This window comes from Papaver somniferum, unplaced genomic scaffold, assembly GCF_003573695.1.
Source record: "Papaver somniferum cultivar HN1 unplaced genomic scaffold, ASM357369v1 unplaced-scaffold_118, whole genome shotgun sequence".
In the NCBI taxonomy this organism is placed as follows: domain Eukaryota; kingdom Viridiplantae; phylum Streptophyta; class Magnoliopsida; order Ranunculales; family Papaveraceae; genus Papaver; species Papaver somniferum.
In genome coordinates this window covers 12846927-12868868 of record NW_020620825.1, presented here as the reverse complement: position 1 = coordinate 12868868, position 21942 = coordinate 12846927, and positions in this window count along the sequence as shown.

Below are 21942 nucleotides of genomic sequence, written 5' to 3'. Positions count from 1 at the left end.
CAAACAATTCTAAAAAAAATAATAAACCTAAAAAAAAATAAATCAATCTATATACAAGTCCGCGTCGGCGGCGCCATTTTGTTGTCTTTTTGAAAGTGGTAGTAAAAGTTCGTTGCTCGGACTTGTAAAGATAATGGATTTTTATATTTAAAAATATACAAAAATATTAACAATGGGTGCGAGAGGTAACCAAGACACTAGATTCCACTATTACGCAAAATTGATTGATAAATATTTCAAAACTCTATTTTATTCTTAAGTCCTCTTTTATCTTTAATTCACTATCAATCATACAAATTCTCAAATTTTATTTGTAAACTTTAAGCATACATTATCAAGAGATTTAACCAAGTATAACCTATCAAACTGAATAACAAATAATTAAGACAATCATTCAAATAATTTAAAACTCTGCAAAAGCAGCGATTAGGTGAATTATATAATTAAATGAAATAGTTACCCATTTATGTTGCGTGAATAGCTTCCTCCATTGCCTTGGTTACGAGGGAATTAGTCGCTCATCATATTGGAAAACCTCTCAAAGAATTTCATTGATGATCAAAAGTGTTTTACAATGAAGAGAAAGATAAGTAAGTAGTATAAAACAGGATTCTGCGACCCACAGAAGGCGTCCAGAATCAAAGACACAGATATAGTGTTGTTGGTACAACGACTCAGTCGCGGAAAGGAGTGGAAAAGTGTCGCAATAAAGCGACAGTTTTTAACGACTTTCCTGCCTCATCCAATGTTCTTCGTGTTCTTCAGTTCCAGCAGCAGCAGGAACTTCTTCACAGCGTCTGGTTCTTTGATTTTTACGTCTCTAACTCTCTCCCAACTCTCGACAGCCTCTTCCCAATGACCGATACTTGTATTTATAGTGTTTTGGAGCCCAAAAATACTAACATCAATGCGTATAATTTCCCATTAATCCTCTAATTGCTCGCTGCCCAGAAATAGGAATAATTACCAAATTTAGATTCTCCACACGTTAACTCACTCCCTGTACGCTCCTAATCAGCTTCTCCACGCCTCAGAAGATTTCCCGCGCCTCCACATAACTCCATGCATAGCAGAAACACGATTGAGCTCGTGTTCAGTTCACGTTGCTCTGTTTTGAGCTCGTGAATTAAAACGAGCTTTCCAGCTAATGTCGATCAAATTCGATGCCAAAAATGTCTTTCCTATGTCATATCACATCTTTATGCCAATTTTCAGCGATTGAATCGCATTCCAACTTCTTCATTTTCTCGATCAAACATCATGCAGAACTGTTCTTCGTTTCCCGCCAATTTTCAGTTTTCAAACGAAGAAGAAAGGGTGTCCCCCTATCCTGAACTGGGGTGCGAATAGCAGCTGCCTTGGGGTGACCTATCGGTGCCCCTTAGTAATTAGGTTACCCCTTATCCAAAAGCGAGAGCCCGAATAACACTTTTCCTCCGGGTGCCAAAATCAACTTTTCGAGCCGAATTTTCCAAAAATATTTATTTCCAAAAAAATACCTACAAATACATAAAATAACAAAATTTGTACAAAATCGAGTGCCAACAATATATAGTATTGAGATCAAATTAGACACAAAAATGTGTCTATCAGCTATAAAGCAAATGCTAAAGTATGCAAAGGTGTTGAAGGACTTGTGTACCAACACGAAAAATCTCAAAGACAATGAAGTGCTAAGTGTGAGGGAGAATGCTTCGGAAATCTTACAACACAAACTCCCACTGAAATGCAAGGATCCGGGTAGCTTTGACATTCCCGTCACAATTGGTAACATTATATTTAACAAAGCTATGTTGGATTTAGGTGCATCCGTTAATGTTATGCCCGCGTCCATGTATAATTCACTTGAGTTAGGTCCTTTTAAAAATTCTGGAATTGTGTTGCAATTAGTCGATCGCTCTAATGTTTACCCAATGGGTATTGTTGAGGATGTTCTTGTGCAGGTTAATCAACTTGTATTCCCATCTGACTTTTGCGTGTTAGAGATGAATGAAGGTTCACCGGACTCGTCTTTTCCATTGCTACTTGGGCGTCCCTTCATGAAAACGGCGAAAACCATTATTGATGTGGACAAGGGAACGTTGACTATGGAGTTTGATGGAGAAATAATGCGTTTCAACATTTTCGAGACGATGAGATATCCTAGTGATGTCCACTCTTGTTTCTTCATTGATGTTATGGATACATTGGCATGACAAGTGTTCGAATTGAATGGTGATGATGCCTTGAAAATCATTTTAACTACATCCATGGATAATGGTGTAGAGTATGGTAATGAAGTCAAGGAAGCCCTTGGTGATCTTAATTCACAACAAGGATGCTCGGAAACTCATAATATCTCTTTTATTTCTTTACCGTGCAGTGATGAAAAACTTTTACCATCTACTGTTAAATCTCCAAAATTAGAATTGAAACCTCAAGTATTTGTACTTGGGTGACAAGGAAGAGTTACCTGTGATTGTTTCTAATGAGCTTAATGAATTACATGAGCAAATACTTCTAAGGGTGCTAAGGAAGTACAAGACGGCCATTGGATGGACAATCACTGATATCAAGGGTATAAGCCCTGCCATTTGTATGCATAAGATTCGTTTGGAGGACGATTCAAAGCCTACAAGGAAAGCGCAACGTCGTTTGAATCCTCCCATGATGGAAGTTGTGAAAAAGGAGATACTCAATATTTTGGAAGTGGGTGTTATATACCCCATATCCGATAGCAAGTGGGTAAGCCCGGTGCAAGTGGTACCAAAGAAATCAGGTGTGATGGTGGTGGAGAATGATAATAATGAACTTGCCCCAACTCGTGTGCAAACAAGTTGGAGGGTTTGTATTGATTATAGAAAATTGAATGCCACCACTAGGAAAGATCATTTTCCATTACCTTTTATTGATCAAATGCTTGAACGTTTAGCTGTACACTCTTACTATTGCTTCCTTGATGGCTATTCAGGTTATAATCAGATTGTGATAGCACCGGAGGATTAAGAGAAAACTACTTTCACTTGTCCGTTCGGTACTTTTGCTTATAGAAGGATGCCTTTTGGCTTGTGCAATGCTCCAACTACCTTTCAAAGGTGTATGATAAGTATCTTTTTAGAGTATGTTGAAAACATAATCGAAGTGTTCATAGACGACTTTAGTGTCTTTGGTGATTCATTTGACCTTTGCTTGAACAATTTGTCACTAATCCTTGAACGATGTGTTGAAACAAATCTTGTGCTAAATTGAGAGAAGTGTCATTTTATGGTAACTCATGACATAGTTTTAGGCCATATAATATCTTCTAAAGGCTTGAAAGTTGATAAATCTAAGATTGACCTTATTCGTGCTCTAACCCCTCCCACTACGGTGAGGGATATACACTCTTTTCTTGGACATGCAGGTTTGTATCGTAGGTTTATCAAGGACTTTTCCAAGATAGCGTCACCACTTTGTAATTTATTGCAAAAAGATGTGGTTTTTAACATTGATGAAAAGTGTGTGAAGGCATTCAATCGCTTGAAAGAGATTTTGATTTCAGCCCCTATCATTAAACCACCGGATTGGAGCAAGCCTTTTGAGCGCATGTGTGATGCAAGTGACTATGCGGTTGGTGCAGTGCTTGGGCAGCGTGTGGGGAAGATACCTCATGCTATTTACTATGCTTCTAGAACATTAAATGAGGCCCAACAAAACTACACAACCACTGAAAAAGAGTTGTTAGCCATTGTTTTTGTTTTGGAAAAGTTTCGCTCTTATCTAATTGGTACAAAAGTTATTGTCTTTTCTGATCATGCAGCACTTAGGTACTTGCTACTGAAGAAAGAAGCGAAATCGAGGCTCATACGATGGATTTTACTTTTGCAAGAGTTTGATCTTGAAATCAAAGAAGATAAAGGATTTGAGAACACCGTTGCGGATCACTTGAGCCGTCTTACTGTGGACACGGAAGTTATCCCATTCCGTGAAAGCTTCCCGGATGAGCAACTATTCTCAATTGCCTTTGGAGAACCATAGTATGCCGATATTGTTAATTACTTGGTGTCTAAAAAAATCCCAAAGAACTTGTCTCGTGCTGAGAGGAACAAAAAGAAGTTGGGAAACCAATACATATGGGATGATCCATACTTGTGGAAACATTGCAGCGACCAAGTAATAAGAAGGTGCGTTCCCGAATGTGAATTTAATTTTATATTGTCTTTTTGTCACTCTTTTGCTTGCGGAGGAAATTTTGGGAGTAAGAGAACCGATCACAAGGTGCTTGAAAGTGGTTTCTATTGGCCAACCTTGTTTAAGGATGCATATATATTTTGTACAACTTGTGATAGGTGCCAAAGAACAGGCAATCTAGGTGCTCGAAATCAAATGCCACAAACTTTTATTCAATTTATTGAAGTTTTCGATGTATGGGGTATTGATTTTATGGGTCCTTTTGTCAACTCCCATGGGAATTATTTTATCTTACTTGTTGTTGATTATGTCTCGAAATGGGTGGAAGCTAAGGCTACCCCAACTAATGATTCTAAAGTGGTTTCAGATTTTGTGCAAGCAAATATTTTTGCAAGGTTTGAAATTCCAATAGCCATAATTAGTGATGGGGGTTCTCATTTCAAAAACAGGTTCTTACAAAACTTGTTGAAGAAGTACAATGTGTCGCACAAGATTGCAACACCTTATCATCCACAAAAAAATGGACAAGCCGAGGTTTCCAACCGAGAGGTGAAATCCATTCTAGAGAAGACGGTGAATCCAACAAGGAAGGATTGGAGCATGCGACTTAATGATGCTTTGTGGGCTTATAGAATCACATTCAAGACACCTATTGGGATGTCTCCCTTTAGGCTTGTGTATGGTAAACCTTGTCACTTACCCGTTGAAATTGAGCATAAGGAGTTTTGGGATATTAAGCAATGCAATATGGAGATGGATGGTACTGAAAAGCAAAGGAAGTTACAACTCAAAGAGCTAGAAGAGCTTCGCAATGATGCATTTGAAAGCTCACGCATTTACAAGGAGAAAACGAAGGCATTTCATGATACTATGATTTCTGAAAACAATTTTGTGTTGGGCAGAAAGTGCTTTTGTTTAATTCTCGCTTGCATTTTTTTCCCGGTAAATTAAGGTCACGTTGGATCGGACCTTTTATTGTTACTAATGTGTTTTCTCATGGTGCAGTAGAAATTCGTAGTATTGCTACAGGAAAGAAACTTAAAGTTAATGGGCACCGGTTGAAACCATATTATGAGAACTTCACTTCCGAAGTTGTGGAATGAGTTAATTTTGTGGATGCGCTCCCTCTGGAGGAGTCATAAAAAGCAAGGAGATAGTCGGTCTGACGACTTTAAACCAAGCGCTAAATGGGAGGCAGCCCATAGGATGAGTATTTCTTGTCTTATTTTTATTTTATTGTCTTGTTTTTAGCTTTTTCTTGTCTTGCATTTATTTTTTCTGATTTCTTGTCACATTATCATGTAGGATTTCCCACATTGACTTACTTTGGATGACTCAATTTACATTGAGGACAATGTAAAGTTTAAGTGTGGGGGAGTGGTTAAGTACTTGCATTGTAAATTTTTCAAAATTTTCAACTTTTGTGTAAATTAGTGAATAAAGAAACTCCAACTTGTAGTTAGTTTAGAGTCACATAGTATACATGTCTCTAAGATTACATCGATATTCCCATAAGAGTGACTGAACTTAGAGATGACAGAGAACATGATCGGGTTTCTTACTTGTATGAGAGTTAAAGTTGGATTTAACCATGCCAGTGGCAAATGAGGTGCAGACTGAATTCAGTATTAGACTTGTGATCCCCTATAGTGGAGACTACCCATGTTACATCATGAGAGGCACCGACCTTCACTTCTTTATACGTGTCTAAATATGTGCTTTTAGAGTGTATGTCACCGTACGTAAACTCCGGGTAGAATGGTGAGATACCCAACCTCCCACTAATAGAAGCACTATTTTGGTGTCTTGAGTGCTATTTTATCAATCATGATGGTTACATCGAATTTCTAACTTACATACCACTTGTAATCTTGTTCGCAGTTAGCGCCATCCACTTTATCTCTCTCTACACCAACAGGTCCATAGGAACACCATCATCATCAATAAGAGGAGCATCAAAAATTCGAAGGAAAGTTGAAGACGTTCAAGGTTTACAAGCAACAATACAGAAATGAGCAGATGTCAGATTCAAGTAAAGCAGCAAGACAGGGAGCAGAATTTTTACAAGTTGAAGACTATTGTACAAAAGTGAAGATTATCAAGATGAGAATTCAAGAAATTTATGATATCAAGACATATAAGTTGTGAAGAATTGAGCGGTAAAGTATTTACACCATGGCCTTTGTACTTGGATTTTTATTTGTTAATTTGTATTTTATTTTTTCTTGTCTCAAAAAAAAAAAAAAAAGACAAGAGAAAATTTTATTAGGTTCATCATTAGTTTAAATATTTTGTTTGTTTTCATTTTGTATTTACTTTATGTATCTTGCAAATAAAAAAAAAAGAAAAAAAAATCATTGCATCATATTTTTGGTTGTTTAGTTCGTTTTTGGTTTCGTATTCATTCAATAAATCCAATGGAAGAAGATTATCCATAATGAAGTTTCAAGCAACAAGGAATTAGAGGAAAGAATCACATTGTCAAGATTCTACGAAGTTCAAGATTTCATCATCAAGTGAAGACCGAAGACGAAGATGAAGACAAGGATTGAAGACCGAAGACGTTTCTATGGATGTTGTGAGAGTGGTGCTAACTGCACGTTGAACGGATAACGAGGTAAGTAAGCATATTCCCACCTTCGTTAAGTGATTGATTTCCTTTCGTAGAGATCGTCAGAAAAAGGGTTTTCAAAATGAATAAAAGATGTAGGTTTTCAAAACAATTCGGAGGGTTTTTCCTTCCTACTATTCAACGTGTCGCAGGATTCTCTCTTCATTCCTACCTGGACACATGTGTGACCCATAAAAACCTATTTATTATTGAGAGCAACTTCATAAAACCCTTTCCTGTGAGGCAGAATCGAGACTTTCGATCACTCCGAACCCGAATTTCTTTCGATAAGGGATGGTTATTTCTCTTTCAACTTTTAAGGATGAGATTGTGTTCATTTATGTGTCTAACTTCTTATGACTAGTGTGCAGAATCTTTATGTCTTCTTAGCGTGTTGGATGCTATCATTACGGAGAACTAGTAAGTTGGAAAAGTAGGTTTTGTGGGTATATCTATCCTTCATAATAAGTTTTATTTGATTTGCTCGAGGACTAGCAAAGTCTAATTGTGGGGGAATTTGATAGGTGTTGTAAAACACCTGATTTTATATCTAGTATTTATGCTTTGTTTGTTATTATCCTTGTGAATGGCATCTATTATGTTTAGTTTTGAGTTATTAGGTGCAATGAAGTCCTTGGGAGCAAAAGAAGGAGGAAACGTCCATTTAGAGCGCAAATGAAAGAAAGGCCAATTCTCAGGCGAGCGATGGAGTGGCTAAGATTGCACAAGAAAGAGGTGATGCCTAAAACAGACAATTAAGCAAGAAAGAATGAATTGTCAGTTGCCTGGAACTGACAGGCCAAATGATAGTGGATAACCCTTATCCAACTTCTGGGCACATATAGTAATTTCATTTATTACAACCCAGAAATATCTTTTCTTCTCATTATTGTGTCGGTCTGAAAGTTAGAAACGAGAGAAACCATGGCGGTTGTTTTGAGAAGACGATGGTGAAGACTGATCTGAAATTGAGAGATTTCCAGAGATAAAAGGTTGCTGCTGAGGGTGGAATTTATACTGCTATTAACAGAGACGAGTTGGTCCCAATTTGAGAAGAATCAGAGATGGGTTTCTGTGGCTGAGTCTCTGGTCGTGTTGTGAGAAGGGAATTGAGATAACAAGGTGATTATGGTGTTAACAGAAGGAATTGGAGTTGGGTTTGTGCTGAAGCTGAAATTGAAGCAGATACGAACAGAGATTGAGAGTTAAATGAGTTTGAAATCTAGAATTTCAGAAACTAGGGTTTGTTGATTCAGAACCTAATGAAGAAATTGATGGGTTCGACCTGTTAGAGATGGAGATATTTTTGCTGTTGGTGGTGGTCAAGATTGAAGTTGTACTGCAGTATGGTTGTGATTGTTACTGCTTGTGTTGAGAATGTTTGTAGTTCAGGTTATGATGTTGAAGTTGTGGCTGATGTTTGATGGATCTCCGCAAGAAAAAGAATCAGTGGTATTAATGAAATGAATGTCTTGAAGCAGTTCTGGATGTTGATATAGTAGGGAGTGACTTGTGTTGCTTCTACAAGGGTTTGGATGGTGTTACATATGAGCAGATCCTAATGAATGTTAAGACATTGGAGGTTGAGATGGAATCAGTGCAGTCGAAGGCACTGGTGATGGAGATAATGCTGCTGATAGTTGAACTGAATCTGTGTAGATGAATGTCTAGGGTTCAGGTGGTGATGCTATGGGTTTCATCATGAAGTTGCAGGTGAACTGCAGTTGTCATGGAAGAGAAGCTGGTGCTATTGATTTTGCCGCAGATGAAGGTGGAATGTAAGTTTGAATGGGATTGTGGTGTTGATTGGCTTGGAGCAAAGTTGCTGCTAATGGTAGTACAGCTGCAGGATTGAAATGTTGTCTAGATGAATGTTTAGGTTACAGGTGAAATGGCTAGGCAGAGATGAATTGGTGGTTTGCAGTGGACTGGAAATGATGATTGCAGGTAGCTAGTCATGTTGTTTGTAGTTTGAATCTGCAGTTTAGGTTGCAATGGGTTTGTGGTCTAGTTGGTGATGTCAGGATGCCATTGGTGATGTGATGCTGGTTGTACTGAGATTGGAGCTGTAACGCGTAGAAGGGTGCAGTTGCAGGTGGGATGCTGCTGCCATTGTTTACAGGGAAGTTGTGAATGAAATGGAGATTGTTGCTAGTTCATGTGGAAAGAAATTGCAAGGTTGCAGTCTTGAGTTTTGTTGAGTTTAAAGCAAAGAATTGGAGCTTGTGCCACATTGTATACCATGGACTCATGGAAGATTGTGGAGCTGATTTCAGGTGGCTCTCAACAAGAATAAGAATGAAGTGCAGCTGAGACTTTAGTTGTTGTTGGAGGACTTGAAACCCAAATGAGAATGTTTTTGGGTTCAACTCAGGTTGAATATTGCAGGCATGGAATGGGTATTACAGAGTGGTGGTTGCAGCGAGGCAGTGATTGTACAATTGAGCTGAGAAGATACGAAGTCGCAGCCATGAATTGCACTGGCTGTGTTACAGGTTGCCTGAGATGTCGCACTACAGATTAGGAAGTAAAGCTGGTAGATTGTGTTGCGAATGTGGGTTGAACTGGACTGAAGTTGGTGGTTGTAATGATTTCATTCAAGCAGAGGTGTTGCTATTGCTCTGACCTGGGGTGCAGGAATGAATGGTTTCATTTAAGATTGTGTTGGTGATGTCTTTGTTTTGGTGGAGCTAATATAAAGCCATCATGGCTGAAGCTGAAGCTGTGACAAGCAAGGATTGTGCAGCAAAAGCTTAGACCTTTGCAGTGGCTTTGTCCTAGAACTCAGTCAACTGAGTTAGCACTGACCCAGATCTGACTTAGCTGACATCACTGTTCTGAATCCAACTCACTTGACTCGTACCCTGACTCAGTAACTTTGACTGAGTGACTCAGTTGACCAGACCGAGTTTAATCGGTGACCGGTGACCGGGTGGACTTTGCCGGTCACCAGAGCTATGTTCCGACTACTTTTCCGGTGAAGTTCGGCCATTTTATCAGTTTTCCGGCGACCACTTTTGGGGTATATTTTCACATGGGTATTCCTCACATATGGGCTTGGTGGACATCTTTGTATTGGACTTTGGGCTTTAAAGACCTGGTTTTGGAAAGAGGAAAGCTAAAAAAAAAAGAAGTTTCTACTTATTTTGGGGGGACGTATTATTTTCTACTTGGAGCTTTGGAGAGAACTTCTTCTAGGGTTTGCTTTCGTTTATTTTCATCTTCTTTAATTTATTGATTATGATTATGATGAACTCCATTATCATGACTAACTAAATACAATTATTGGTTATGGGATAATAGTTGATTTCTCAAGCATGTTATTTGATTCTATGAATTAGTTTTGTCTCAACTTTATTGTTTATGATTTATGGTTTATTTTATCATATGATTTGATTGTTTGATTGGTTGAGTCCGGAATCAATCCGATTTGCTTTCATATCTAGAGCTATATTAGAGTTTTCAATACGAAATAGTTGTTTGTCCCTGATTTTAAGTAGCATAATTGTGGGTAGTGCTTGTAGTGATATGTCCTACTAGTCACATTTGAATCATAACCTTGGTTAAAACGAATTAGTGCTTTTACACGTTTGTTTGCTTTGATTAGTCTTATTCCATAAATCTTAAAGCTTTTAGGGAGTTAAACTCAATTGTGCTTTTACACTTTGGGTTGTTTTCTAGAAAGAATTCACATATGCATCTTTTAATGTGGTTGTGATGAAATTAGGGAACTAGCGGGATATTCTTGCGATCAAGGTACCCTAGGACTTTTAATAAATGCGAGATTAAAATATCAATTCTAGTCATTGATGAAAATACATGTTTGTGAATGATACTATCCCGTGACCAATATCTTCTCCTTATTGATTATTCCAACTATTTGCTCTGCTTTACTTTATTTTATTTTATTTTCTAAAACAAAAATCCCCCTTGGTTATCTTAGAAACTGAAAATTACATAACAACAAAAGCCTCTTTGTGGATACGAACTCTTTCCTACCACTTACTATATTATTGTAGTTAAGTAAGAAAGTGAAATTATATTTGACGGTTGACAACCGGTCACCATATATCGGAATGTCACCATATCACTTTCTATTTTATTTTTGCAATATTTTCTTGTTTCTCTAAGTGATTTGGTGGGTCACTAACATCGAATTGTTATTAATGCTAGGATGAAAGAGTGATTGAGTTACTAAAAAAAAAAAGGACCAGACCAATTTGACTAAACGGTGTACATATATATATAAAAAAAGATTAACACTTGGATAGCAATATGTGTGTGTTCTCCCTGTCTCCGTCGCCTAAACAAGCGTGGAATGCAAGATCCAAGGGAATTACCATGTAATCTGCTGACAAGAAGCATGCGCTTGGATCCAGAATATCCAATCATGTTGTCAAGTTGAAAAAAAAAAACAGAAAAAAAGTGTTAAAGAAAAAAATGTTATTGTTTTTCTATTAATAAAATCGACTCCTGATTCCCTTGTATTTGCCAGTTGAGTTGATCTAGAATTAAGTTTGTCGACCGCTGGTTCCCTTGTATATGCCAGCTGTGTTGACACTAGAATTCAGACCAGTATCTCAATCCGATAGGATTCATAGGTTCATCTTGGCGGTGACCTTCAGACAGATATGGGAAACACCTTTCACTTAGTCAACATTCGCAAACATCTATTTCTATATCCATCTTCTTAATTTATTCATGTGTGATTGTGGTTAGTTAGATTTCGAGTATTCTGGTTTGTTCGACTTTCTTAGTAGAGATTTGTTTACATATATATTAATTTGGATTCGCATCAGGGTACCTCCTCCTGTAGCCATTTTGGATTCGTTCATAAATTTGTCACAGGTAGCCGGAGTTGAAATATAGGTTTTGTAGGTTGACCTCTTGTAAACCTTCACGAGACTAAAACTCGTCCACTAGGGACACCTAGGGGTTTAAAGGCTTGTTATTTATGCTAAGAGTAACGGTAGCCTCGACGAGACAAAGTTGTATGTATGTTTTAAAATTATTTTGTTTGATTTGCTTGAGGACTAGCAAAGTCTAAGTGTGGGAGAATTTGATAGGTGTCTAAAACACCTTAATATTTATTTATTGTTTATGCTTTCTATGTTTTCTTGTAAATTATGTATCTTATGTTTGCTTTTGAGTGCTTAGGAAATTGGAGTCATTTAGATCAAAAGAAGAAGAAACGTCGCTTAAAATGCAAAAAGGCGCAAATGTTGTTGTGAGGCGAAACTGTTTCTCATTATTTACTTTTATTTCTTCATCTCTGTCTGAAAAGCATGTCGGTTTTAGTGATGCAAATTCATTGTCTGAAAAGCATGACAGCTTTAATGATGAAGAGAAATTGAAGAACAGAAGTGGATCTGAGAAGTAAAAGACGACTGTTGTTGGTAGAAGAATTCGAGGAGGAAGAAAGCGTTCATTTGGAGCAAGTTCTGGAGCAAGAAGGGCGAAAGCATCATTTCATATGCATGTGCTATTGGGAGCATAATGGAGGAAGAGAGGGCTGTCATTCTTTGGTGGCCTTTCTACATGTCCTGGGGGGATTAAGGAATTCCAATTCCTACACAAACCAAAAATTCAAAGAAGAATTTTTTTCTCATTACCACATATCTAAAATCGAGAAAGAAGAGAGAAGTGAGGATGGCGGCTGCTGCTGATACTTCGAGGGACAAAATAGAGAAGAAATTGAACAACAGAGAGATATGGAGATTCGAGCAGATTTCGATGTTGCTGTTGGTCTAGTGAAGCTCTGATGCAGCAGAAATGAAGAAAGAAATTAGGGTTTGAATCTGTTGCTGCTGTTGATCTGGGGATCTGAAATTTAAGGGTTTCTGAATTCGATTCTCAAAGAAAGAACAAGAAGAAATTCACCGGATTATGAAGAATAGGTTGTTGTTGATGTTTACAAGGGTTGAAGAAATTGATGTTAAAGGAGATGAATAGATGGGTTCTACTGCCGATTCATGGCTGGATTTGGTAGAGGTTTGAGAATGGAGAACGAATCAGAAATGGGTTTTTCTCATTTTCATGTTCTGATGCCAAGAAAGTTACACATATGACTTTGAGCTGATGGGGTTGAAATTCAAGGGTTTGGTAATGCTTGTTGTGCTGTTCTGAGCTAGGGTATGCATAGCTGCAGGGATGGATGGATGGTGTTGCAGTTGAGATGAAGTGATGGAGGATGCAGAGATGTAAATTGTGAGTGTCATCAAATTGGATTTGAAGCTCAGTTGAAGCTACTGTCGATCTGGAATGAATGTTTTACATGAGAAGATGGTGGTATGTTGGTGTTGCCACAGATGAGAAGAAATGGTAGGTGCTGGTGTTGAGAATGCTTGAAGAACATGAATTAGATGTATGTTTAGGTGATGGAAGAGACTGGAGATGGATTTTGCTGCATTGATTTCGTGTTTCTCAACAAGAGATGAAAGTGGTGATACTTAACTGCAGGAAGGTGCAGGCTTGAGATAATGGATGTGACAATGGAGTTGAGGTGAGATGATAAAGTATAGATGAATGCTTAGGAGCTGCAACTTGTGTAGTCGAAACTGGTGGTGATAATTACGGACAGAAACTGCAGGTATGGGCTCAAGCTGACAGACATGGAAGTTGTATAGGATTTCAATCGAGAACTAGCAAGAGATGGAGAAGTTGTGTGCACAGGTGAGACGTTGCAGTGGTGGTTGAAATGCAGAGAATGGTGTTATGGAGTAATGGGTTGAGTTGGTTCTGCAACTGAAAAAAGGAATTGGTTTGAGTTGATTGAATTATTGAGTGGCTTTGATAGCTAGGTTCCAAGGAAGATACAGTGTCATCATAGCTGAACTAAACTGGTCTCGAGTGATGTTACAGAGATGGTTTGTGCAAGTATGATGATGTTGTTTATGATGCTGAGCAGAATGAGTTTTGGCTGAGTGTGACAATGTAGTTGTTGCTAAAGTAGTGAATGAGATGGCTCAAGTGAATGGGGAATTGCAGAATGACAAGACTAGAAATAACTAAAGCTGTAGAGAAGGTGAAGTCCATCATGGCTTAACACCAACTACAGCCTGTGCAAGACTGCAACAGCTCAGGCTTTGGCCAAGACGAATCAGATGTTGGCTAGATCTTGACTCGGCCTGACCTCCCAGTTGACTCGAGTTGAATCGTTTGACCGGTGGCGTTTGACTTCACCAGTCACCTGAGTCAATTTCCGGCCAACTTTGGGTACTTCCGGCGATGATTTTTGGCAAAGTTTGTACAAGGGTCTTTCTACATATGGGCTTGGTGGACTTCTATCTATTGGACCTTTGAAGACTAGATCTAATTTTGGAATAAAATGACGTACAAAAGGAAAAGTCTTCTACAACTTTATGATCACCTATTCTACTTGGATCTTTGGAGGAGAGCCGGATACTAGGGTTTGCTTATTGTTTCATCTTCTTTATTCAATTATAATTATGTTGATGAACTCCATAGCTATGAGTAGCTAAATCTATTTTATTGGTTAAGGATGTAGTCATATATCTACAACTTGTGCCTGATTAATGCATTAGTTTTCTCTCTTGATTATCGTTCAAACTTCTACTGTTTTTATAATCACATGATTGATGTATTGTGATAGGATTAGATGTTTGTTTGGTTAAGTGGCCAATTAATTAGACTTGCATCCTTGTCCATAGTTAATTGAGGGTTTATCATCGAGCGATAACCCTTGATACAAGTAGCATAATATGATTACGGTTTGTAGTGATACACTCTCGTAATCATATGTATAGTTTGACCATTGTCCGAATTGTCATGCGCAATGTATGACAATTGCATTGATTATCCTATTTCTAAAACTTAATGCTCCTAGGAATTGAACTTAATTAGCGCAAGGCGTTAGGTTATTCTTTAGGTAGATTTCACATGCGCAGCTCTAATGTGTGTTGATAAACTTAGGAAATTAATGGATTATCTTGCTCTCTTGATAGTTTATGGCTTTTGATATAAAATAGATTAAATTCTAACTCTAATCATGTGTACAAGCACTTGTTTAAGATTGAAGATGAACTCCTTGACCAATATCTCTCTCTATTGATTATTTCCAATTATTTTTATTTGTTTTGCTTAATTTTATTGCTTTGATAAAATCAAAACCCCTGGTTACTAAGAAACTAGAATTTTGTAACAACAATTGCCTCTCTGTGGAAACGAACTCTTCCTTACCTTGTACTTTATTTATATTTTATTGAGTAAGAAAGTGAATTATTTTTGACGCATACGACTGCAATCAATCACCGAGCCAACCAACACCCCGAGACGTAAAGATGAAGGCTACCAAGTTTCCCAACTAACAAAAGAGTCAAGAAAGTGATGATAAACTAACATTTGTTGATAAAAAGAACTTAGAAAACCTACCTCAATCCATTCATGAGTACGACATATCTACCAATGAAGTTCCGCCGGATGGTAATTGTGGTTTTCACGTTGCGGTTGGATATCTAAGGCCCTCTACTAACCATGTAAAGGAACATAATGGGTGCTAAATCATTTATATGAGGAAAAGGTTGTTGACCAAACTTCAGGAGAACCCGACATTTTACAAGACAATGATAATAATGATGGATTGCGGGATCAACGAGGAGTTTGTTAAGTTCCAACATCGTCTATACGGGAACGATCCCATTACAGGGGCTCCTTGGATGCACATGCCAATACGTGGGGACTTAATCGCCTCCTCATTTATGTGATTCATTATTTTCAAAATGTTATACATAGCCGGCTTGTGTTATACGTATTTTAACCAGGCTTTATGCAGTCAAAGATTTAGCTAACAAGGTAGTTATATCTGGAGCTTATACCAGGCCATAGGTATTCATAGGTTCAGTTAGGCGTAGAAATATGTCTGGTAGCCGAATTTTTCCATAAATTTTAAATTTTGATTTGTTCGACTAGTTCAAAATTTTCTTGTCCTTGTTGAACCTACCCTGAAGAAGAGTTATTAGGCTTCAAAACAATATGAACCAAACATTTTTCATTGAAAATGATTGAAAATAACACACCAAATAACACACCAAGTTCATGATACTTTTAATACTAAATTACAACGCTATTAACGACCGACATTGCTACTCGAACTAAATTAGAAAGATAAAAACAACATTGATATTTTTCTAGTTTGCAACATCCTCAATATCCGACACGGGTTATGAAAAATCTTAAAAGATGTTGAAATGATCTTCGTACTTGAAATTCTTTATTTTCCATCATCTCCATTCATCTCAAGATCTCACTACAATTTCATCCAAGAATTCATCTTTAAGTCGACATTGCTTCATAATCCGAACTAAAGCTATGAAAATCCTACTTTTTTCTTTCCAAATCGACAAAACAAACTTGCATGATACTAGTTAAGAGGGTTACCGGTTTCGGTATAGAAGTTTTCATCAATTTTATTCAAATAACTCTGACTAATGACCATTTTGTTGTCGTTCTTCACCCCTATTTGGATAGTATGCAACATAGTTTCTGCAAAGATAGATCTTCATATAAATTAAATTTAGGACCATGAACTGCCATTTGTAGGAGATGTGATTTGGAAATACAAATTAGTAGATTGGTATATGTAGAAAGGTGTATAACGTCTATATTTTCAAAATATATATTCGTTCCTCAAAAAATGTGTAACACAAATAGTTTTTTGTTTTGTTTTTTTTACTAAAGAAAAAGAGAAAATTTCATCTAGCTGCACAAATTTGGAATCTTAGCCGAACCTTATTATCGAATACGAGACTGTTTTAAGCACAATGTTTGGCTACCTGCACAAATTTTGCATCTTAGCGGAACTGTTTTCTGTAACTTCAAATTTTGCATCTTAGCCGAACTATTCTTTGTATCTTGAAATTTGGACATATTAAGAACATCAAATAACAATATTCATTTAATTGTAAAATAACATGATTACATTCTTCATTCAATCAAACTGTAAATTAGAAATTTATAATAAATATTCAGCGAATCTCGGCAAAAGCTCACTAATGAATCTTGGAGCATATCTCTTCAAATATGTATAACACAAACCATGCTTGTATGTTCCTCCATGTCGTATTTACTAGAGGCTTTGAACTCTATGCTTTTGTAATAACAAAACTAACAAGTTAGCTATGAAACAAGGATACTGATATGGGAACAACAATACAAAGATATTGATACCAGGAATTTGTTAAATTTAAAAAGATAGAGATATAGGGTATGACGTGATACATGTATTTACTTAAAATATTTTATATAATAGCAATTCATTTTATTTAAAAAAAAGGGACAATGATGGTTGGTACCACAACAAAAGTTACTGAAATGAAAAGTACCTCAATGTAATATAATAGCATTCCATTTTCTAAATTCACTAATTCGCCCCTAATAAATGTATAATACCTAATCATATCCCTAGACTTCGGGTCGCACATGTGTAATTATATTTTTAGGTCCACTGTTTCGATATGGGATCTGGTTATTTTCTTTTTATGATTGATTTGGGTTTTTGGAGATCAGAGTTTTCCACTTCAGGCATCACTTTATTCAGCACAATCAAGAGCTGGCACAAAGATGGTTGATCATTTTTTTGATCGATAAAATAGATGGTTGTTGAAATGAAAGAGTATTGATTTGGTCGGTAAATTTGTGATTCAGGGTTTACAGTTAAAATAATTTTAATTAGACTCATGATGGAAAATCAAGATGGTCCATGAAAATGGGGGGTTACAACAACCACACCCAACTATTTCGTTCGGCAATCTGTATGGACTAAACTCCAATGTGATTCCTAGAGTATCAACTTAACGAAACTCAATCAAGAAACATATCGAAGAGCTTTATCTATTTCTCAATACAATCAGTAAATCAAACAGATAGAAATCCGTGAACCTGATTGTTATGAGAATAACTCGGATGGTATCAAAGACCAATGTCCGAGTGTCAATCAAGTTCTACCCAACAAACAAGGTCGGATTTATCAACTGTGATTGGATAACGCACAACCTGTGATATTTCAATTATATAAAGAAAATATAATGCGGAAAAGAAATAACACAGACGCAAGAAATTTTGTTAATGAGGAAACCGAAAATGCAGAAAAATCCCGGGACCTAGTCCAGGCTTGAACACCACACTGTATTAATCCGCTACAGACTCTAGCCTACTACAAGTTAGCTTCGGACTGGAATGTACTTGAGCCCTAACCAAGTATCACACCGATTAAAGTACATTCACGTTCCTTACGTCTCTTGAATCTCGCAAGATTCTGCCCACTTGATTCCCCTGGATGACGTCCTTTGCAGCCTAAAAGTTGCTACGACCCAAAGTCGAAGACTTATAAACAAAATTGTCTTCCACATATAGTTTTATTCTATTTGTTGCTTCCATCTTAAGATAAATATCAAGGTGAACATGAAACTAAACTAATAATCTGGTCTTATAATCCCGAAGAGCAGTCTAAAATATTAGTCACCTCACAATAACCTAACTGATTAACATAAGAAGTTATTGTGGAATAACAAGAGTATGAGATGAAGAAACTGTTGTGGTTACTTTTTGTATCTTACCTATCAAAAATAAATCTCGAGAAAATCTTAGAGAATATTAAACTCAATACGATAGAAAAAGTAAGATCAGGATACACAAATACAAAGAAAATAGTCGGACCTGGCTTCACGAATCGCAAGCGAAGTCTTTAAGTCGTTGAACCTAGTAATGGTTTTCAGAAGAACTAGAAACCTAGGTTAAGAGAGAATCGAATCTAGTTTGCAACTAGGACACACGAAAGTGTCGAGATTAGGTTTCTCATATGATAAAGCTTCTCCTTATATAGTCTTTCAAATCATGGTTGCTTACAATCAAAGCTAAGATAGCTTATTAACAAAGCAATTAATATTCACCGCTAGATGAACTCATGATTTAAGATTCAAGCTAAGTTTTTTTAGAAAATAAACAATCAATCTCCACCGTTAGATGGATTAGCTTGACACACACAAACAAAATATACCCATATTTAGATATGGATGACCCATACCCAAACATGTATAACAAGTTGGCTCAATAACAGTTAACCGAAGTTAGCCATATGAACACTTTTAGCTTAACTATATTCATCTAACACTTCTAGACTCAATCTGATAATCAACCAATCATGAAAGATAATCAAATGTATCTAAATGTGTTTTAAGATATTTGTTCAAATGTTCACCATCTCATAGAAATATACATGACGGATTTGAAACATATTCGGCTTGGTTTATAAATGTACAAAGTACTTATACAAGAACCATTTCATGAACATAATGCCATGGTTTGCAAACCAAGTTCGCATACCTTAAAGCATTAAGAATCCAGGGACTTTGGTTCGCAATTTAACGAACCTGAGTTAATGGGTATAGACAATAGTTAGTATACAGAGTATGTGAAAAAGTTGTCATACTTACCGATTTTAGAACCTAACCACTGAGTTCGCGAACTACCGTTCCGGACCTCACCTAGTTTTTCCGTTCGCAAACAATGTTCGTAAACCACATTTGCGGACCCATCACAGATAAACTCATTTGCAAAGACAGTTCACAAACAAGAGTTCCGAGCCTGAACTAGATTTCACAGTTCCCGTACATGGTACGCATATTGTGTTGTATCCAGACATTGGTAGTTGTTCTAAAACTCTCGTTAATCGATTTGAAACATCCTTAGAAGAAAACAATGGTAATCTTACACATACCACTAGCTTCAAGCAATTTTCAAACGATTATTTAACCAATATGAAACATCCCGAGTTAACATCAAATGATTGTCTCACACAGATCATGTAAGATGTTCAAGGTAATTTTCACATGATCAATCTTGACTTAATATTTAGTTTCCAAGAAACGAATTGTTTACAACTAAAGTTGTCAATTAGATGATGAAGCATTCTAAGCTTTAAACTCATATTTCGAGAATTATGTAAACGAGATAAACTCGAATCGAAATTTCAAATGTGTATAACACAATGTCTATATAGCTATATGAGTTAGTATCATTAGAATATAGAATTGAATAGACTTCTGAGTGATAGATGAGTTTTAGTCTCCACAAACCTTTTGTCATCGAAGTTCCTCCAAGCTCTTAAGTAGATATTCTAGTTCAATTGGTGAACACCGTGAAGTCTAATGCTCAACTACACACTTCTATATAATCCGAGACATAGCTATAAGTAGACCAGAAATCATGATATAGTTTTGATCAACTAAACTTTACAAACACGCTTGAAATATCAACGCTTGCGAGTTCGACCGACAAGTGCTCTAACAATCTGCCCCTTTGTCAATTTTAGTGACAAAACTATCAAAACATATGGATTACAAAATAAATAAATTTTGTAGATTCTGACCAATTATGCTTGATTTCCTTGAATTCTTCGTTACTTCAAGTTATCCATCGATTCTGAATGTGTTCAACTCAGCATCATTGTTGTTGAAGTAGCAATAAAAACACGAAACAAACGTTCTCAATCATTGTTATTCAGTGTTATAGTATTATTATGTTAATCAAGGTCCAATTGTATCACAAATTTAAAATAATACTGCGGGTGATATGTATCACTCTCCCCTAGTCAATACTTCCATATTTTGCATAATAGGTAAAACTTATAGAATGGAATCCACTTCCCCTTACATAATGATTTGTAAACCATATGTATGTAGTGTGAACTACTAAATAGTTCTCCCCCTTTTTGTCAATATAAATAGGCAAAGGTACGAAAACTATGGGATCGTTATGAATTCTCAAAAGATAATTCATGACCAAAGAAGCGTATCAACTTTTCTTTATATGATTTCACATAGTCGAAACTTAGTGTATTCATAAAGGAGTTTATTAAGATACAAGTTAACCCCTACAAATTCCACAACCGCTCTCCGCACAAAAATATATCAATTAAGCACAAGTTCATTTAAGAACTCACCCCCATTTGATGTCATTCCCAAGAGAACAACACGAGCGACCTTACTTTTACGAGAAAAAAATGATTTATTTGGACATTAACCAATCACAAGGATATGTATCCAGTAAACATCGAGTAAATTAACCACAATAGGATCTATTTTGATTAATTTAATCGGAATCACTCAACATAAGAAAACTTAAGGAGTAAATACAGTAGTTTCAATAAAGTGGATCAGGGAAAGACCAATACTGCAGAATATCTCAAAAATTTCATTTTATCTTTTATCAGTACATGCATAAAGACATAATAGACTTACCTTTTGAGCATTTATGAGATAATAGCAAAAAACATAAAAACGTAAAGACACATATATCTCATAAGACATTTGCAATATATAAAACCAATAAGATTAAATAATGCAAGTTCATCTTCCAAAAACTTAGAATTTAAATAAATAAATCTAAAAACATGCAAGATGAAAGATATTGGAAATAGCTTGTGTAATCATAATATGTGCTATACCAAACCGTAGTTATCCTTCTTGAACACAAGAATAAATCCTCACAAGAAGTTTCCTAGATTGTAGAGCTTTCTCAAGGCGTCTATAGAAAATTCCCTTTCATAAAAATCCATTGACGATAGGATCATTCAATTCTTCTAGGTCTTCAGGGATGTCAGTTAATTCACTAGGCTCTTTTTTGAGTTCACACAAGGTGTTCTTTGTCAGAGACAACATTTTTTCGTAATGATTTATCCTTTCCAAGGATAAAATGATTCGAGATTTCAAATCATTTCTTTGGGTAATAAAATTCTTCACAACAGCCCTAAAATCATTATCATAATGACAAACAGACAAAAGGCAGTTAGAAGGAGAACCATTTTCATTTTCGGAAGACTTATCCTTCTTTTTTCCTTGATGATTTGATTTCTTCACGCATAAAAACATTAAAAGCTTCTACTGCATCTCTTTTTGTGGTACCTCTGGTTACAGGATCCATGAATTTGTATCTTTAAGGGAATAACAGAGTGAAAGACAATATTCAAGGAAAAAGGAATATATAAATGGGATACTAGATACACCAAAACCCTAAAGAGGTTTTTGTATCAGGACGGTGAAAAAGTCTTCATGGTCTGCGACCCATATAACATTTTTTTTTGCTGATAATATAACATACATTCTACAAAACTTATCTTATGTGTTCTTATGTAAATTTCTCATGATTGTAGTTTATATATATCAACT